The sequence below is a fragment of the Salvelinus alpinus genome, chromosome 14 (assembly GCF_045679555.1).
Source record: "Salvelinus alpinus chromosome 14, SLU_Salpinus.1, whole genome shotgun sequence".
Lineage (NCBI taxonomy): Eukaryota > Metazoa > Chordata > Actinopteri > Salmoniformes > Salmonidae > Salvelinus > Salvelinus alpinus.
Window position 1 is genome coordinate 56,677,989 of NC_092099.1, and position 19,927 is coordinate 56,697,915.

At 38.8% G+C, this 19,927-nt stretch overlaps 1 protein-coding gene across 5 annotated transcripts in view; it reads left to right on the forward strand.

Moving 5' to 3' along the window:
- The window catches only part of dip2a (disco-interacting protein 2 homolog A), a 275,105-nt gene that overhangs the window by 123,698 nt on the left and 131,480 nt on the right, over positions 1–19,927 (forward strand). The gene's annotated exons all lie outside the window — the stretch shown is intronic.

Here is a 19,927-nt window from a genome sequence, read left to right on the forward strand (position 1 = left end):
GATCCTATAGCCAGTATGTCACTGTGTCAAAGCAGATCCTTTAGCCAGTATGTCACTGTGTCAAAGCAGATCCTTTAGCCAGTATGTCACTGTGTCAAAGCAGATCCTTTAGCCAGTTTGTCACTGTGTCAAAGCAGATCCTATAGCCAGTTTGTCACTGTGTCAAAGCAGATCCTTTAGCCAGTATGGCACTGTGTCAAAGCAGATCCTATAGCCAGTATGTCACTGTGTCAAAGCAGATCCTATAGGCAGTATGTCCTATAGGTTGATGTTGACAGTTTGTATCCTATAGGTTGGTGACAGTATGTATCCTATAGGTTGATGGTGACAGTATGTATCCTATAGGTTGGTGACAGTATGTATCCTATAGGTTGATGGTGACAGTATGTATCCTATAGGTTGATGTTGACAGTATGTATCCTATAGACAGATGGTGACAGTATGTATCCTATAGACAGATGGTGACAGTATGTATCCTATAGGTTGATGTTGACAGTGTATCCTATAGGTTGATGTTGACAGTATGTATCCTATAGGTTGATGTTGACAGTATGTATCCTATAGGTTGATGGTGACAGTATGTATCCTATAGACAGATGGTGACAGTATGTATCCTATAGACAGATGGTGACAGTATGTATCCTATAGGTTGATGTTGACAGTATGTATCCTATAGACAGATGTTGACAGTATGTATCCTATAGACAGATGTTGACAGTATGTATCCTATAGACAGATGTTGACAGTATGTATCCTATAGACAGACGTTGACAGTATGTATCCTATAGGTTGATGTTGACAGTATGTATCCTATAGACAGACGGTGACAGTATGTATCCTATAGGTTGATGTTGACAGTATGTATCCTATAGACAGATGGTGACAGTATGTATCCTATAGACAGATGGTGACAGTATGTATCCTATAGACAGATGGTGACAGTATGTATCCTATAGACAGACGTTGACAGTATGTATCCTATAGACAGATGGTGACAGTATGTATCCTATAGGTTGGTGACAGTATGTATCCTATAGGTTGATGGTGACAGTATGTATCCTATAGGTTGGTGACAGTATGTATCCTATAGGTTGATGGTGACAGTATGTATCCTATAGGTTGGTGACAGTATGTATCCTATAGGTTGATGTTGACAGTATGTATCCTATAGACAGATGTTGACAGTATGTATCCTATAGACAGATGGTGACAGTATGTATCCTATAGGTTGGTGACAGTATGTATCCTATAGGTTGATGGTGACAGTATGTATCCTATAGGTTGATGTTGACAGTATGTATCCTATAGACAGATGTTGACAGTATGTATCCTATAGACAGATGGTGACAGTATGTATCCTATAGGTTGGTGACAGTATGTATCCTATAGGTTGATGGTGACAGTATGTATCCTATAGGTTGATGTTGACAGTATGTATCCTATAGACAGATGTTGACAGTATGTATCCTATAGACAGATGGTGACAGTATGTATCCTATAGACAGATGGTGACAGTATGTATCCTATAGGTTGATGTTGACAGTATGTATCCTATAGACAGATGTTGACAGTATGTATCCTATAGACAGATGGTGACAGTATGTATCCTATAGACAGATGGTGACAGTATGTATCCTATAGGTTGATGTTGACAGTATGTATCCTATAGGTTGATGTTGACAGTATGTATCCTATAGGTTGATGGTGACAGTGTGTATCCTATAGACAGATGGTGACAGTATGTATCCTATAGACAGATGGTGACAGTATGTGTCCTATAGGTTGATGTTGACAGTATGTATCCTATAGACAGATGTTGACAGTATGTATCCTATAGGTTGATGGTGACAGTATGTATCCTATAGACAGATGGTGACAGTATGTATCCTATAGACAGATGGTGACAGTATGTATCCTATAGGTTGATGTTGACAGTATGTATCCTATAGGTTGATGGTGACAGTATGTATCCTATAGACAGATGGTGACAGTATGTATCCTATAGACAGATGGTGACAGTATGTATCCTATAGGTTGATGTTGACAGTATGTATCCTATAGGTTGATGTTGACAGTTTGTATCCTATAGACAGATGTTGACAGTATGTATCCTATAGACAGATGGTGACAGTATGTATCCTATAGGTTGACGGTGATAGTATGTATCCTATAGACATATGTTGACAGTATGTATCCTATAGGTTGATGTTGACAGTGTATCCTATAGACAGATGGTGACAGTATGTATCCTATAGGTTGACGGTGATAGTATGTATCCTATAGACATATGTTGACAGTATGTATCCTATAGACAGATGGTGACAGTATGTATCCTATAGACAGATGGTGACAGTATGTATCCTATAGGTTGATGTTGACAGTATGTATCCTATAGGTTGATGTTGACATTATGTATCCTATAGGTTGATGGTGACATTATGTATCCTATAGGTTGATGTTGACATTATGTATCCTATAGGTTGATGGTGACAGTATGTATCCTATAGGTTGATGGTGACAGTATGTATCCTATAGGTTGATGGTGACAGTATGTATCCTATAGATTGATGGTGACAGTATGTATCCTATAGACAGACGGTGACAGTATGTATCCCATAGACAGACGTTGACAGTATGTATCCTATAGACAGACGTTGACAGTATGTATCCTATAGACAGAATGTATCCTATAGACAGACGGTGACAGTATGTATCCCATAGACAGACGTTGACAGTATGTATCCTATAGACAGACGTTGACAGTATGTATCCTATAGACAGATGGTGACAGTGTGTATCCTATAGACAGATGGTGACAGTATGTATCCTATAGACAGACGGTGACAGTATGTATCCTATAGACAGACGTTGACAGTATGTATCCTATAGGTTGATGTTGACAGTATGTATCCTATAGACAGATGGTGACAGTATGTATCCTATTGGTTGATGGTGACAGTATGTATCCTATAGACAGACGTTGACAGTATGTATCCTATAGGTTGATGGTGACAGTATGTATCCTATAGACAGACGGTGACAGTATGTATCCTATAGACAGATGGTGACAGTATGTATCCTATAGGTTGATGTTGACAGTATGTATCCTATAGACAGATGGTGACAGTATGTATCCTATAGACAGATGGTGACAGTATGTATCCTATAGACAGACGTTGACAGTATGTATCCTATAGGTTGATGGTGACAGTATGTATCCCATAGACAGACGTTGACAGTATGTATCCTATAGGTTGATGGTGACAGTATGTATCCTATAGACAGACGTTGACAGTATGTATCCTATAGACAGAATGTATCCTATAGACAGATGTTGACAGTATGTATCCTATAGACAGATGTTGACAGTATGTATCCTATAGGTTGATGGTGACAGTATGTATCCTATAGACAGATGGTGACAGTATGTATCCTATAGACAGATGGTGACAGTATGTATCCTATAGGTTGATGTTGACAGTATGTATCCTATAGACAGATGTTGACAGTATGTATCCTATAGACAGATGTTGACAGTATGTATCCTATAGACAGATGGTGACAGTATGTATCCTATAGACAGATGGTGACAGTATGTATCCTATAGACAGATGGTGACAGTATGTATCCTATAGGTTGATGTTGACAGTGTATCCTATAGGTTGATGTTGACAGTATGTATCCTATAGGTTGATGTTGACAGTATGTATCCTATAGGTTGATGTTGACAGTGTATCCTATAGGTTGATGTTGACAGTATGTATCCTATAGGTTGATGTTGACAGTATGTATCCTATAGGTTGATGGTGACAGTATGTATCCTATAGACAGATGGTGACAGTATGTATCCTATAGACAGATGGTGACAGTATGTATCCTATAGACAGATGGTGACAGTATGTATCCTATAGATTGATGGTGACAGTATGTATCCTATAGACAGATGGTGACAGTATGTATCCTATAGACAGATGGTGACAGTATGTATCCTATAGACAGATGTTGACAGTATGTATCCTATAGACAGATGGTGACAGTATGTATCCTATAGACAGATGGTGACAGTATGTATCCTATAGGTTGATGGTGACAGTATGTATCCTATAGGTTGATGGTGACAGTATGTATCCTATAGACAGATGGTGACAGTATGTATCCTATAGACAGATGTTGACAGTATGTATCCTATAGACAGATGGTGACAGTATGTATCCTATAGACAGATGGTGACAGTATGTATCCTATAGACAGATGTTGACAGTATGTATCCTATAGACAGATGGTGACAGTATGTATCCTATAGGTTGATGTTGACAGTATGTATCCTATAGACAGACGGTGACAGTATGTATCCTATAGGTTGATGGTGACAGTATGTATCCTATAGGTTGATGTTGACAGTGTATCCTATAGACAGATGGTGACAGTGTGTATCCTATAGACAGACGGTGACAGTATGTATCCTATAGACAGATGGTGACAGTATGTATCCTATAGGTTGATGTTGACAGTATGTATCCTATAGACAGATGGTGACAGTATGTATCCTATAGGTTGATGTTGACAGTATGTATCCTATAGACAGACGGTGACAGTATGTATCCTATAGGTTGATGGTGACAGTATGTATCCTATAGGTTGATGTTGACAGTATGTATCCTATAGACAGACGGTGACAGTATGTATCCTATAGGTTGATGGTGACAGTATGTATCCTATAGGTTGATGTTGACAGTATGTATCCTATAGACAGATGGTGACAGTATGTATCCTATAGGTTGATGTTGACAGTATGTATCCTATAGACAGACGGTGACAGTATGTATCCTATAGGTTGATGGTGACAGTATGTATCCTATAGGTTGATGTTGACAGTATGTATCCTATAGACAGATGGTGACAGTATGTATCCTATAGACAGATGTTGACAGTATGTATCCTATAGACAGATGGTGACAGTTTGTATCCTATAGGTTGATGTTGACAGTATGTATCGTATAGACAGATGGTGACAGTATGTATCCTATAGACAGATGTTGACAGTATGTATCCTATAGACAGATGGTGACAGTATGTATCCTATAGACAGACGTTGACAGTATGTATCCTATAGGTTGATGTTGACAGTATGTATCCTATAGACAGATGGTGACAGTATGTATCCTATAGACAGATGGTGACAGTATGTATCCTATAGACAGATGGTGACAGTATGTATCCTATAGACAGATGGTGACAGTATGTATCCTATAGACAGATGGTGACAGTATGTATCCTATAGGTTGGTGACAGTATGTATCCTATAGGTTGATGGTGACAGTATGTATCCTATAGGTTGGTGACAGTATGTATCCTATAGGTTGATGGTGACAGTATGTATCCTATAGGTTGATGTTGACAGTATGTATCCTATAGACAGATGTTGACAGTATGTATCCTATAGACAGATGGTGACAGTATGTATCCTATAGGTTGGTGACAGTATGTATCCTATAGGTTGATGGTGACAGTATGTATCCTATAGGTTGATGTTGACAGTATGTATCCTATAGGTTGATGTTGACAGTTTGTATCCTATAGACAGATGTTGACAGTATGTATCCTATAGACAGATGGTGACAGTATGTATCCTATAGGTTGATGTTGACAGTATGTATCCTATAGACAGATGTTGACAGTATGTATCCTATAGACAGATGTTGACAGTATGTATCCTATAGACAGATGGTGACAGTATGTATCCTATAGACAGATGGTGACAGTATGTATCCTATAGGTTGATGTTGACAGTATGTATCCTATAGGTTGATGTTGACAGTATGTATCCTATAGGTTGATGGTGACAGTATGTATCCTATAGACAGATGTTGACAGTATGTATCCTATAGACAGATGGTGACAGTATGTATCCTATAGACAGATGGTGACAGTATGTATCCTATAGGTTGATGTTGACAGTATGTATCCTATAGACAGATGTTGACAGTATGTATCCTATAGACAGATGTTGACAGTATGTATCCTATAGACAGATGGTGACAGTATGTATCCTATAGACAGATGGTGACAGTATGTATCCTATAGACAGATGGTGACAGTATGTATCCTATAGGTTGATGGTGACAGTATGTATCCTATAGGTTGATGGTGACAGTATGTATCCTATAGACAGATGGTGACAGTATGTATCCTATAGACAGATGGTGACAGTATGTATCCTATAGGTTGATGTTGACAGTATGTATCCTATAGGTTGATGTTGACAGTTTGTATCCTATAGACAGATGTTGACAGTATGTATCCTATAGACAGATGGTGACAGTATGTATCCTATAGACAGATGGTGACAGTATGTATCCTATAGACAGATGTTGACAGTATGTATCCTATAGACAGATGTTGACAGTATGTATCCTATAGACAGATGGTGACAGTATGTATCCTATAGACAGATGGTGACAGTTTGTATCCTATAGACAGATGGTGACAGTATGTATCCTATAGGTTGATGTTGACAGTGTATCCTATAGACAGATGGTGACAGTATGTATCCTATAGGTTGACGGTGATAGTATGTATCCTATAGACATATGTTGACAGTATGTATCCTATAGGTTGATGTTGACAGTGTATCCTATAGACAGATGGTGACAGTATGTATCCTATAGGTTGACGGTGATAGTATGTATCCTATAGACATATGTTGACAGTATGTATCCTATAGGTTGATGTTGACAGTGTATCCTATAGACAGATGGTGACAGTATGTATCCTATAGGTTGACGGTGATAGTATGTATCCTATAGGTTGATGTTGACAGTATGTATCCTATAGACAGATGTTGACAGTATGTATCCTATAGACAGATGGTGACAGTATGTATCCTATAGACAGATGTTGACAGTATGTATCCTATAGGTTGATGTTGACAGTATGTATCCTATAGGTTGATGTTGACATTATGTATCCTATAGGTTGATGGTGACATTATGTATCCTATAGGTTGATGTTGACATTATGTATCCTATAGGTTGATGGTGACAGTATGTATCCTATAGGTTGATGGTGACAGTATGTATCCTATAGGTTGATGGTGACAGTATGTATCCTATAGATTGATGGTGACAGTATGTATCCTATAGACAGACGGTGACAGTATGTATCCTATAGACAGACGTTGACAGTATGTATCCTATAGACAGATGGTGACAGTATGTATCCTATAGACAGATGGTGACAGTATGTATCCTATAGACAGACGTTGACAGTATGTATCCTATAGACAGAATGTATCCTATAGACAGACGGTGACAGTATGTATCCCATAGACAGACGTTGACAGTGTGTATCCTATAGACAGACGTTGACAGTATGTATCCTATAGACAGATGGTGACAGTGTGTATCCTATAGACAGATGGTGACAGTATGTATCCTATAGACAGACGGTGACAGTATGTATCCTATAGACAGACGTTGACAGTATGTATCCTATAGGTTGATGTTGACAGTATGTATCCTATAGACAGATGGTGACAGTATGTATCCTATAGGTTGATGGTGACAGTATGTATCCTATAGACAGACGTTGACAGTATGTATCCTATAGGTTGATGGTGACAGTATGTATCCTATAGACAGACGGTGACAGTATGTATCCTATAGACAGATGGTGACAGTATGTATCCTATAGGTTGATGTTGACAGTATGTATCCTATAGACAGATGGTGACAGTATGTATCCTATAGACAGACGTTGACAGTATGTATCCTATAGGTTGATGTTGACAGTATGTATCCTATAGACAGATGGTGACAGTATGTATCCTATAGGTTGATGGTGACAGTATGTATCCTATAGACAGACGTTGACAGTATGTATCCTATAGGTTGATGGTGACAGTATGTATCCTATAGGTTGATGTTGACAGTATGTATCCTATAGACAGATGGTGACAGTATGTATCCTATAGACAGATGGTGACAGTATGTATCCTATAGACAGATGTTGACAGTATGTATCCTATAGACAGACGGTGACAGTATGTATCCTATAGACAGATGTTGACAGTATGTATCCTATAGACAGACGTTGACAGTATGTATCCTATAGGTTGATGTTGACAGTATGTATCCTATAGACAGATGGTGACAGTATGTATCCTATAGGGTGATGGTGACAGTATGTATCCTATAGACAGACGTTGACAGTATGTATCCTATAGGTTGATGGTGACAGTATGTATCCTATAGGTTGATGTTGACAGTATGTATCCTATAGACAGATGTTGACAGTATGTATCCTATAGACAGATGGTGACAGTATGTATCCTATAGACAGACGTTGACAGTATGTATCCTATAGGTTGATGGTGACAGTATGTATCCTATAGACAGATGGTGACAGTATGTATCCTATAGACAGATGGTGACAGTATGTATCCTATAGACAGATGGTGACAGTATGTATCCTATAGACAGATGGTGACAGTATGTATCCTATAGACAGATGGTGACAGTATGTATCCTATAGACAGAATGTATCCTATAGACAGACGGTGACAGTATGTATCCCATAGGTTGATGGTGACAGTATGTATCCTATAGGTTGATGTTGACAGTGTATCCTATAGACAGATGGTGACAGTGTGTATCCTATAGACAGATGTTGACAGTATGTATCCTATAGGTTGATGTTGACAGTATGTATCCTATAGACAGATGGTGACAGTATGTGTCCTATAGGTTGATGTTGACAGTATGTATCCTATAGGTTGATGGTGACAGTGTGTATCCTATAGGTTGATGGTGACAGTATGTATCCTATAGGTTGATGTTGACAGTATGTATCCTATAGACAGATGGTGACAGTATGTATCCTATAGACAGACGGTGACAGTTTGTATCCTATAGACAGATGGTGACAGTATGTATCCTATAGACAGATGGTGACAGTATGTATCCTATAGACAGACGGTGACAGTTTGTATCCTATAGACAGATGGTGACAGTTTGTATCCTATAGACAGATGGTGACAGTATGTATCCTATAGACAGATGGTGACAGTATGTATCCTATAGGTTGATGGTGACAGTATGTATCCTATAGACAGATGGTGACAGTATGTATCCTATAGACAGATGGTGACAGTATGTATCCTATAGACAGATGGTGACAGTATGTATCCTATAGACAGATGGTGACAGTATGTATCCTATAGACAGATGGTGACAGTATGTATCCTATAGACAGACGGTGACAGTATGTATCCTATAGACAGATGGTGACAGTGTGTATCCTGTTGACAGATGGTGACAGTGTGTATCCTATAGACAGATGGTGACAGTATGTATCCTATAGACAGATGGTGACAGTATGTATCCTATAGACAGATGGTGACAGTATGTATCCTATAGGTTGATGTTGACAGTATGTATCCTATAGACAGACGGTGACAGTATGTATCCTGTTGACAGATGGTGACAGTTTGTATCCTATAGACAGATGGTGACAGTATGTATCCTATAGACAGATGGTGACAGTATGTATCCTATAGACAGATGTTGACAGTATGTATCCTATAGACAGATGGTGACAGTATGTATCCTATAGACAGATGGTGACAGTATGTATCCTATAGGTTGACGGTGATAGTATGTATCCTATAGACATATGTTGACAGTATGTATCCTATAGGTTGATGTTGACAGTGTATCCTATAGACAGATGGTGACAGTATGTATCCTATAGACATATGTTGACAGTATGTATCCTATAGGTTGATGTTGACAGTGTATCCTATAGACAGATGGTGACAGTATGTATCCTATAGGTTGACGGTGATAGTATGTATCCTATAGACATATGTTGACAGTATGTATCCTATAGACAGATGGTGACAGTATGTATCCTATAGACAGATGGTGACAGTATGTATCCTATAGACAGATGGTGACAGTATGTATCCTATAGACAGATGTTGACAGTATGTATCCTATAGGTTGATGTTGACAGTATGTATCCTATAGGTTGATGTTGACATTATGTATCCTATAGGTTGATGGTGACATTATGTATCCTATAGGTTGATGTTGACATTATGTATCCTATAGGTTGATGGTGACAGTATGTATCCTATAGGTTGATGGTGACAGTATGTATCCTATAGGTTGATGGTGACAGTATGTATCCTATAGATTGATGGTGACAGTATGTATCCTATAGACAGACGGTGACAGTATGTATCCTATAGACAGACGTTGACAGTATGTATCCTATAGACAGATGGTGACAGTGTGTATCCTATAGACAGATGGTGACAGTATGTATCCTATAGGTTGATGGTGACAGTATGTATCCTATAGACAGACGGTGACAGTATGTATCCTATAGACAGATGGTGACAGTATGTATCCTATAGGTTGATGGTGACAGTATGTATCCTATAGACAGATGGTGACAGTATGTATCCTATAGACAGACGTTGACAGTATGTATCCTATAGACAGACGTTGACAGTGTGTATCCTATAGACAGATGGTGACAGTATGTATCCTATAGACAGACGGTGACAGTATGTATCCTATAGACAGAATGTATCCTATAGACAGACGTTGACAGTATGTATCCTATAGACAGATGGTGACAGTGTGTATCCTATAGACAGATGGTGACAGTATGTATCCTATAGACAGACGGTGACAGTATGTATCCTATAGACAGATGGTGACAGTATGTATCCTATAGGTTGATGTTGACAGTATGTATCCTATAGGTTGATGTTGACAGTATGTATCCTATAGACAGATGGTGACAGTGTGTATCCTATAGACAGATGGTGACAGTATGTATCCTATAGACAGATGGTGACAGTATGTATCCTATAGACAGATGGTGACAGTATGTATCCTATAGACAGATGGTGACAGTGTGTATCCTATAGACAGATGGTGACAGTATGTATCCTATAGGTTGGTGGTGACAGTATGTATCCTATAGACAGATGGTGACAGTATGTATCCTATAGACAGATGGTGACAGTATGTATCCTATAGACAGATGGTGACAGTATGTATCCTATAGACAGATGGTGACAGTATGTATCCTATAGGTTGATGTTGACAGTATGTATCCTATAGACAGATGGTGACAGTATGTATCCTATAGACAGACGTTGACAGTATGTATCCTATAGACAGAATGTATCCTATAGACAGACGTTGACAGTATGTATCCTATAGACAGATGGTGACAGTGTGTATCCTATAGACAGATGGTGACAGTATGTATCCTATAGACAGATGGTGACAGTATGTATCCTATAGGTTGATGGTGACAGTATGTATCCTATAGGTTGATGGTGACAGTATGTATCCTATAGGTTGATGGTGACAGTATGTATCCTATAGATTGATGGTGACAGTATGTATCCTATAGACAGACGGTGACAGTATGTATCCTATAGACAGACGTTGACAGTATGTATCCTATAGACAGATGGTGACAGTGTGTATCCTATAGACAGATGGTGACAGTATGTATCCTATAGGTTGATGGTGACAGTATGTATCCTATAGACAGACGGTGACAGTATGTATCCTATAGACAGATGGTGACAGTATGTATCCTATAGGTTGATGGTGACAGTATGTATCCTATAGACAGATGGTGACAGTATGTATCCTATAGACAGACGTTGACAGTATGTATCCTATAGACAGACGTTGACAGTGTGTATCCTATAGACAGATGGTGACAGTATGTATCCTATAGACAGACGGTGACAGTATGTATCCTATAGACAGAATGTATCCTATAGACAGACGTTGACAGTATGTATCCTATAGACAGATGGTGACAGTGTGTATCCTATAGACAGATGGTGACAGTATGTATCCTATAGACAGACGGTGACAGTATGTATCCTATAGACAGATGGTGACAGTATGTATCCTATAGGTTGATGTTGACAGTATGTATCCTATAGGTTGATGTTGACAGTATGTATCCTATAGACAGATGGTGACAGTGTGTATCCTATAGACAGATGGTGACAGTATGTATCCTATAGACAGATGGTGACAGTATGTATCCTATAGACAGATGGTGACAGTATGTATCCTATAGGTTGATGTTGACAGTATGTATCCTATAGGTTGATGTTGACATTATGTATCCTATAGGTTGATGGTGACATTATGTATCCTATAGGTTGATGTTGACATTATGTATCCTATAGGTTGATGGTGACAGTATGTATCCTATAGGTTGATGGTGACAGTATGTATCCTATAGGTTGATGGTGACAGTATGTATCCTATAGATTGATGGTGACAGTATGTATCCTATAGACAGACGGTGACAGTATGTATCCTATAGACAGACGTTGACAGTATGTATCCTATAGACAGATGGTGACAGTATGTATCCTATAGACAGATGGTGACAGTATGTATCCTATAGACAGACGTTGACAGTATGTATCCTATAGACAGAATGTATCCTATAGACAGACGGTGACAGTATGTATCCCATAGACAGACGTTGACAGTGTGTATCCTATAGACAGACGTTGACAGTATGTATCCTATAGACAGATGGTGACAGTGTGTATCCTATAGACAGATGGTGACAGTATGTATCCTATAGACAGACGGTGACAGTATGTATCCTATAGACAGACGTTGACAGTATGTATCCTATAGGTTGATGTTGACAGTATGTATCCTATAGACAGATGGTGACAGTATGTATCCTATAGGTTGATGGTGACAGTATGTATCCTATAGACAGACGTTGACAGTATGTATCCTATAGGTTGATGGTGACAGTATGTATCCTATAGACAGACGGTGACAGTATGTATCCTATAGACAGATGGTGACAGTATGTATCCTATAGGTTGATGTTGACAGTATGTATCCTATAGACAGATGGTGACAGTATGTATCCTATAGACAGACGTTGACAGTATGTATCCTATAGGTTGATGTTGACAGTATGTATCCTATAGACAGATGGTGACAGTATGTATCCTATAGGTTGATGGTGACAGTATGTATCCTATAGACAGACGTTGACAGTATGTATCCTATAGGTTGATGGTGACAGTATGTATCCTATAGGTTGATGTTGACAGTATGTATCCTATAGACAGATGGTGACAGTATGTATCCTATAGACAGATGGTGACAGTATGTATCCTATAGACAGATGTTGACAGTATGTATCCTATAGACAGACGGTGACAGTATGTATCCTATAGACAGATGTTGACAGTATGTATCCTATAGACAGACGTTGACAGTATGTATCCTATAGGTTGATGTTGACAGTATGTATCCTATAGACAGATGGTGACAGTATGTATCCTATAGGGTGATGGTGACAGTATGTATCCTATAGACAGACGTTGACAGTATGTATCCTATAGGTTGATGGTGACAGTATGTATCCTATAGGTTGATGTTGACAGTATGTATCCTATAGACAGATGTTGACAGTATGTATCCTATAGACAGATGGTGACAGTATGTATCCTATAGACAGACGTTGACAGTATGTATCCTATAGGTTGATGGTGACAGTATGTATCCTATAGACAGATGGTGACAGTATGTATCCTATAGACAGATGGTGACAGTATGTATCCTATAGACAGATGGTGACAGTATGTATCCTATAGACAGATGGTGACAGTATGTATCCTATAGACAGATGGTGACAGTATGTATCCTATAGACAGAATGTATCCTATAGACAGACGGTGACAGTATGTATCCCATAGGTTGATGGTGACAGTATGTATCCTATAGGTTGATGTTGACAGTGTATCCTATAGACAGATGGTGACAGTGTGTATCCTATAGACAGATGTTGACAGTATGTATCCTATAGGTTGATGTTGACAGTATGTATCCTATAGACAGATGGTGACAGTATGTGTCCTATAGGTTGATGTTGACAGTATGTATCCTATAGGTTGATGGTGACAGTGTGTATCCTATAGGTTGATGGTGACAGTATGTATCCTATAGGTTGATGTTGACAGTATGTATCCTATAGACAGATGGTGACAGTATGTATCCTATAGACAGACGGTGACAGTTTGTATCCTATAGACAGATGGTGACAGTATGTATCCTATAGACAGATGGTGACAGTATGTATCCTATAGACAGACGGTGACAGTTTGTATCCTATAGACAGATGGTGACAGTTTGTATCCTATAGACAGATGGTGACAGTATGTATCCTATAGACAGATGGTGACAGTATGTATCCTATAGGTTGATGGTGACAGTATGTATCCTATAGACAGATGGTGACAGTATGTATCCTATAGACAGATGGTGACAGTATGTATCCTATAGACAGATGGTGACAGTATGTATCCTATAGACAGATGGTGACAGTATGTATCCTATAGACAGATGGTGACAGTATGTATCCTATAGACAGACGGTGACAGTATGTATCCTATAGACAGATGGTGACAGTGTGTATCCTGTTGACAGATGGTGACAGTGTGTATCCTATAGACAGATGGTGACAGTATGTATCCTATAGACAGATGGTGACAGTATGTATCCTATAGACAGATGGTGACAGTATGTATCCTATAGGTTGATGTTGACAGTATGTATCCTATAGACAGACGGTGACAGTATGTATCCTGTTGACAGATGGTGACAGTTTGTATCCTATAGACAGATGGTGACAGTATGTATCCTATAGACAGATGGTGACAGTATGTATCCTATAGACAGATGTTGACAGTATGTATCCTATAGACAGATGGTGACAGTATGTATCCTATAGACAGATGGTGACAGTATGTATCCTATAGGTTGACGGTGATAGTATGTATCCTATAGACATATGTTGACAGTATGTATCCTATAGGTTGATGTTGACAGTGTATCCTATAGACAGATGGTGACAGTATGTATCCTATAGACATATGTTGACAGTATGTATCCTATAGGTTGATGTTGACAGTGTATCCTATAGACAGATGGTGACAGTATGTATCCTATAGGTTGACGGTGATAGTATGTATCCTATAGACATATGTTGACAGTATGTATCCTATAGACAGATGGTGACAGTATGTATCCTATAGACAGATGGTGACAGTATGTATCCTATAGACAGATGGTGACAGTATGTATCCTATAGACAGATGTTGACAGTATGTATCCTATAGGTTGATGTTGACAGTATGTATCCTATAGGTTGATGTTGACATTATGTATCCTATAGGTTGATGGTGACATTATGTATCCTATAGGTTGATGTTGACATTATGTATCCTATAGGTTGATGGTGACAGTATGTATCCTATAGGTTGATGGTGACAGTATGTATCCTATAGGTTGATGGTGACAGTATGTATCCTATAGATTGATGGTGACAGTATGTATCCTATAGACAGACGGTGACAGTATGTATCCTATAGACAGACGTTGACAGTATGTATCCTATAGACAGATGGTGACAGTGTGTATCCTATAGACAGATGGTGACAGTATGTATCCTATAGGTTGATGGTGACAGTATGTATCCTATAGACAGACGGTGACAGTATGTATCCTATAGACAGATGGTGACAGTATGTATCCTATAGGTTGATGGTGACAGTATGTATCCTATAGACAGATGGTGACAGTATGTATCCTATAGACAGACGTTGACAGTATGTATCCTATAGACAGACGTTGACAGTGTGTATCCTATAGACAGATGGTGACAGTATGTATCCTATAGACAGACGGTGACAGTATGTATCCTATAGACAGAATGTATCCTATAGACAGACGTTGACAGTATGTATCCTATAGACAGATGGTGACAGTGTGTATCCTATAGACAGATGGTGACAGTATGTATCCTATAGACAGACGGTGACAGTATGTATCCTATAGACAGATGGTGACAGTATGTATCCTATAGGTTGATGTTGACAGTATGTATCCTATAGGTTGATGTTGACAGTATGTATCCTATAGACAGATGGTGACAGTGTGTATCCTATAGACAGATGGTGACAGTATGTATCCTATAGACAGATGGTGACAGTATGTATCCTATAGACAGATGGTGACAGTATGTATCCTATAGACAGATGGTGACAGTGTGTATCCTATAGACAGATGGTGACAGTATGTATCCTATAGGTTGGTGGTGACAGTATGTATCCTATAGACAGATGGTGACAGTATGTATCCTATAGACAGATGGTGACAGTATGTATCCTATAGACAGATGGTGACAGTATGTATCCTATAGACAGATGGTGACAGTATGTATCCTATAGGTTGATGTTGACAGTATGTATCCTATAGACAGATGGTGACAGTATGTATCCTATAGACAGACGTTGACAGTATGTATCCTATAGACAGAATGTATCCTATAGACAGACGTTGACAGTATGTATCCTATAGACAGATGGTGACAGTGTGTATCCTATAGACAGATGGTGACAGTATGTATCCTATAGACAGATGGTGACAGTATGTATCCTATAGGTTGATGGTGACAGTATGTATCCTATAGGTTGATGGTGACAGTATGTATCCTATAGGTTGATGGTGACAGTATGTATCCTATAGATTGATGGTGACAGTATGTATCCTATAGACAGACGGTGACAGTATGTATCCTATAGACAGACGTTGACAGTATGTATCCTATAGACAGATGGTGACAGTGTGTATCCTATAGACAGATGGTGACAGTATGTATCCTATAGGTTGATGGTGACAGTATGTATCCTATAGACAGACGGTGACAGTATGTATCCTATAGACAGATGGTGACAGTATGTATCCTATAGGTTGATGGTGACAGTATGTATCCTATAGACAGATGGTGACAGTATGTATCCTATAGACAGACGTTGACAGTATGTATCCTATAGACAGACGTTGACAGTGTGTATCCTATAGACAGATGGTGACAGTATGTATCCTATAGACAGACGGTGACAGTATGTATCCTATAGACAGAATGTATCCTATAGACAGACGTTGACAGTATGTATCCTATAGACAGATGGTGACAGTGTGTATCCTATAGACAGATGGTGACAGTATGTATCCTATAGACAGACGGTGACAGTATGTATCCTATAGACAGATGGTGACAGTATGTATCCTATAGGTTGATGTTGACAGTATGTATCCTATAGGTTGATGTTGACAGTATGTATCCTATAGACAGATGGTGACAGTGTGTATCCTATAGACAGATGGTGACAGTATGTATCCTATAGACAGATGGTGACAGTATGTATCCTATAGACAGATGGTGACAGTATGTATCCTATAGACAGATGGTGACAGTGTGTATCCTATAGACAGATGGTGACAGTATGTATCCTATAGGTTGGTGGTGACAGTATGTATCCTATAGACAGATGGTGACAGTATGTATCCTATAGACAGATGGTGACAGTATGTATCCTATAGACAGATGGTGACAGTATGTATCCTATAGACAGATGGTGACAGTATGTATCCTATAGGTTGATGTTGACAGTATGTATCCTATAGACAGATGGTGACAGTATGTATCCTATAGACAGACGTTGACAGTATGTATCCTATAGACAGAATGTATCCTATAGACAGACGTTGACAGTATGTATCCTATAGACAGATGGTGACAGTGTGTATCCTATAGACAGATGGTGACAGTATGTATCCTATAGACAGATGGTGACAGTATGTATCCTATAGACAGACGTTGACAGTATGTATCCTATAGGTTGATGTTGACAGTATGTATCCTATAGACAGATGGTGACAGTATGTATCCTATAGACAGATGTTGACAGTATGTATCCTATAGACAGATGGTGACAGTTTGTATCCTATAGACAGATGGTGACAGTATGTATCCTATAGACAGATGTTGACAGTATGTATCCTATAGACAGATGGTGACAGTATGTATCCTATAGACAGATGGTGACAGTTTGTATCCTATAGACAGATGGTGACAGTTTGTATCCTATAGGTTGATGGTGACAGTATGTATCCTATAGGTTGATGGTGACAGTATGTATCCTATAGACAGATGGTGACAGTATGTATCCTATAGACAGATGGTGACAGTTTGTATCCTATAGGTTGATGGTGACAGTATGTATCCTATAGACAGATGGTGACAGTATGTATCCTATAGACAGATGGTGACAGTATGTATCCTATAGGTTGATGGTGACAGTATGTATCCTATAGATTGATGGTGACAGTATGTATCCTATAGACAGATGGTGACAGTATGTATCCTATAGGTTGATGGTGACAGTATGTATCCTATAGATTGATGGTGACAGTATGTATCCTATAGACAGACGTTGACAGTATGTATCCTATAGACAGATGGTGACAGTATGTATCCTATAGACAGATGGTGACAGTATGTATCCTATAGGTTGATGGTGACAGTATGTATCCTATAGATTGATGGTGACAGTATGTATCCTATAGACAGATGGTGACAGTATGTATCCTATAGGTTGATGGTGACAGTATGTATCCTATAGACAGATGGTGACAGTATGTATCCTATAGGTTGATGGTGACAGTATGTATCCTATAGACAGATGGTGACAGTATGTATCCTATAGGTTTATGTTGACAGTGTATCCTATAGACAGATGGTGACAGTATGTATCCTATAGGTTGATGTTGACAGTGTATCCTATAGACAGATGGTGACAGTATGTATCCTATAGACAGATGGTGACAGTATGTATCCTATAGGTTGATGTTGACAGTGTATCCTATAGACAGATGGTGACAGTATGTATCCTATAGGTTGATGTTGACAGTGTATCCTATAGACAGATGGTGACAGTATGTATCCTATAGGTTGATGTTGACAGTATGTATCCTATAGACAGATGGTGACAGTATGTATCCTATAGACAGACGTTGACAGTATGTATCCTATAGGTTGATGTTGACAGTATGTATCCTATAGACAGATGGTGACAGTATGTATCCTATAGACAGATGTTGACAGTATGTATCCTATAGACAGATGGTGACAGTTTGTATCCTATAGACAGATGGTGACAGTATGTATCCTATAGACAGATGTTGACAGTATGTATCCTATAGACAGATGGTGACAGTATGTATCCTATAGACAGATGGTGACAGTTTGTATCCTATAGGTTGATGGTGACAGTATGTATCCTATAGGTTGATGGTGACAGTATGTATCCTATAGACAGATGGTGACAGTATGTATCCTATAGACAGATGGTGACAGTTTGTATCCTATAGGTTGATGGTGACAGTATGTATCCTATAGGTTGATGGTGACAGTATGTATCCTATAGACAGATGGTGACAGTATGTATCCTATAGACAGATGGTGACAGTATGTATCCTATAGATTGATGGTGACAGTATGTATCCTATAGACAGATGGTGACAGTATGTATCCTATAGGTTGATGGTGACAGTATGTATCCTATAGATTGATGGTGACAGTATGTATCCTATAGACAGACGTTGACAGTATGTATCCTATAGACAGATGGTGACAGTATGTATCCTATAGACAGATGGTGACAGTATGTATCCTATAGGTTGATGGTGACAGTATGTATCCTATAGATTGATGGTGACAGTATGTATCCTATAGACAGATGGTGACAGTATGTATCCTATAGGTTGATGGTGACAGTATGTATCCTATAGACAGATGGTGACAGTATGTATCCTATAGGTTGATGGTGACAGTATGTATCCTATAGACAGATGGTGACAGTATGTATCCTATAGGTTGATGTTGACAGTGTATCCTATAGACAGATGGTGACAGTATGTATCCTATAGGTTGATGTTGACAGTGTATCCTATAGACAGATGGTGACAGTATGTATCCTATAGACAGATGGTGA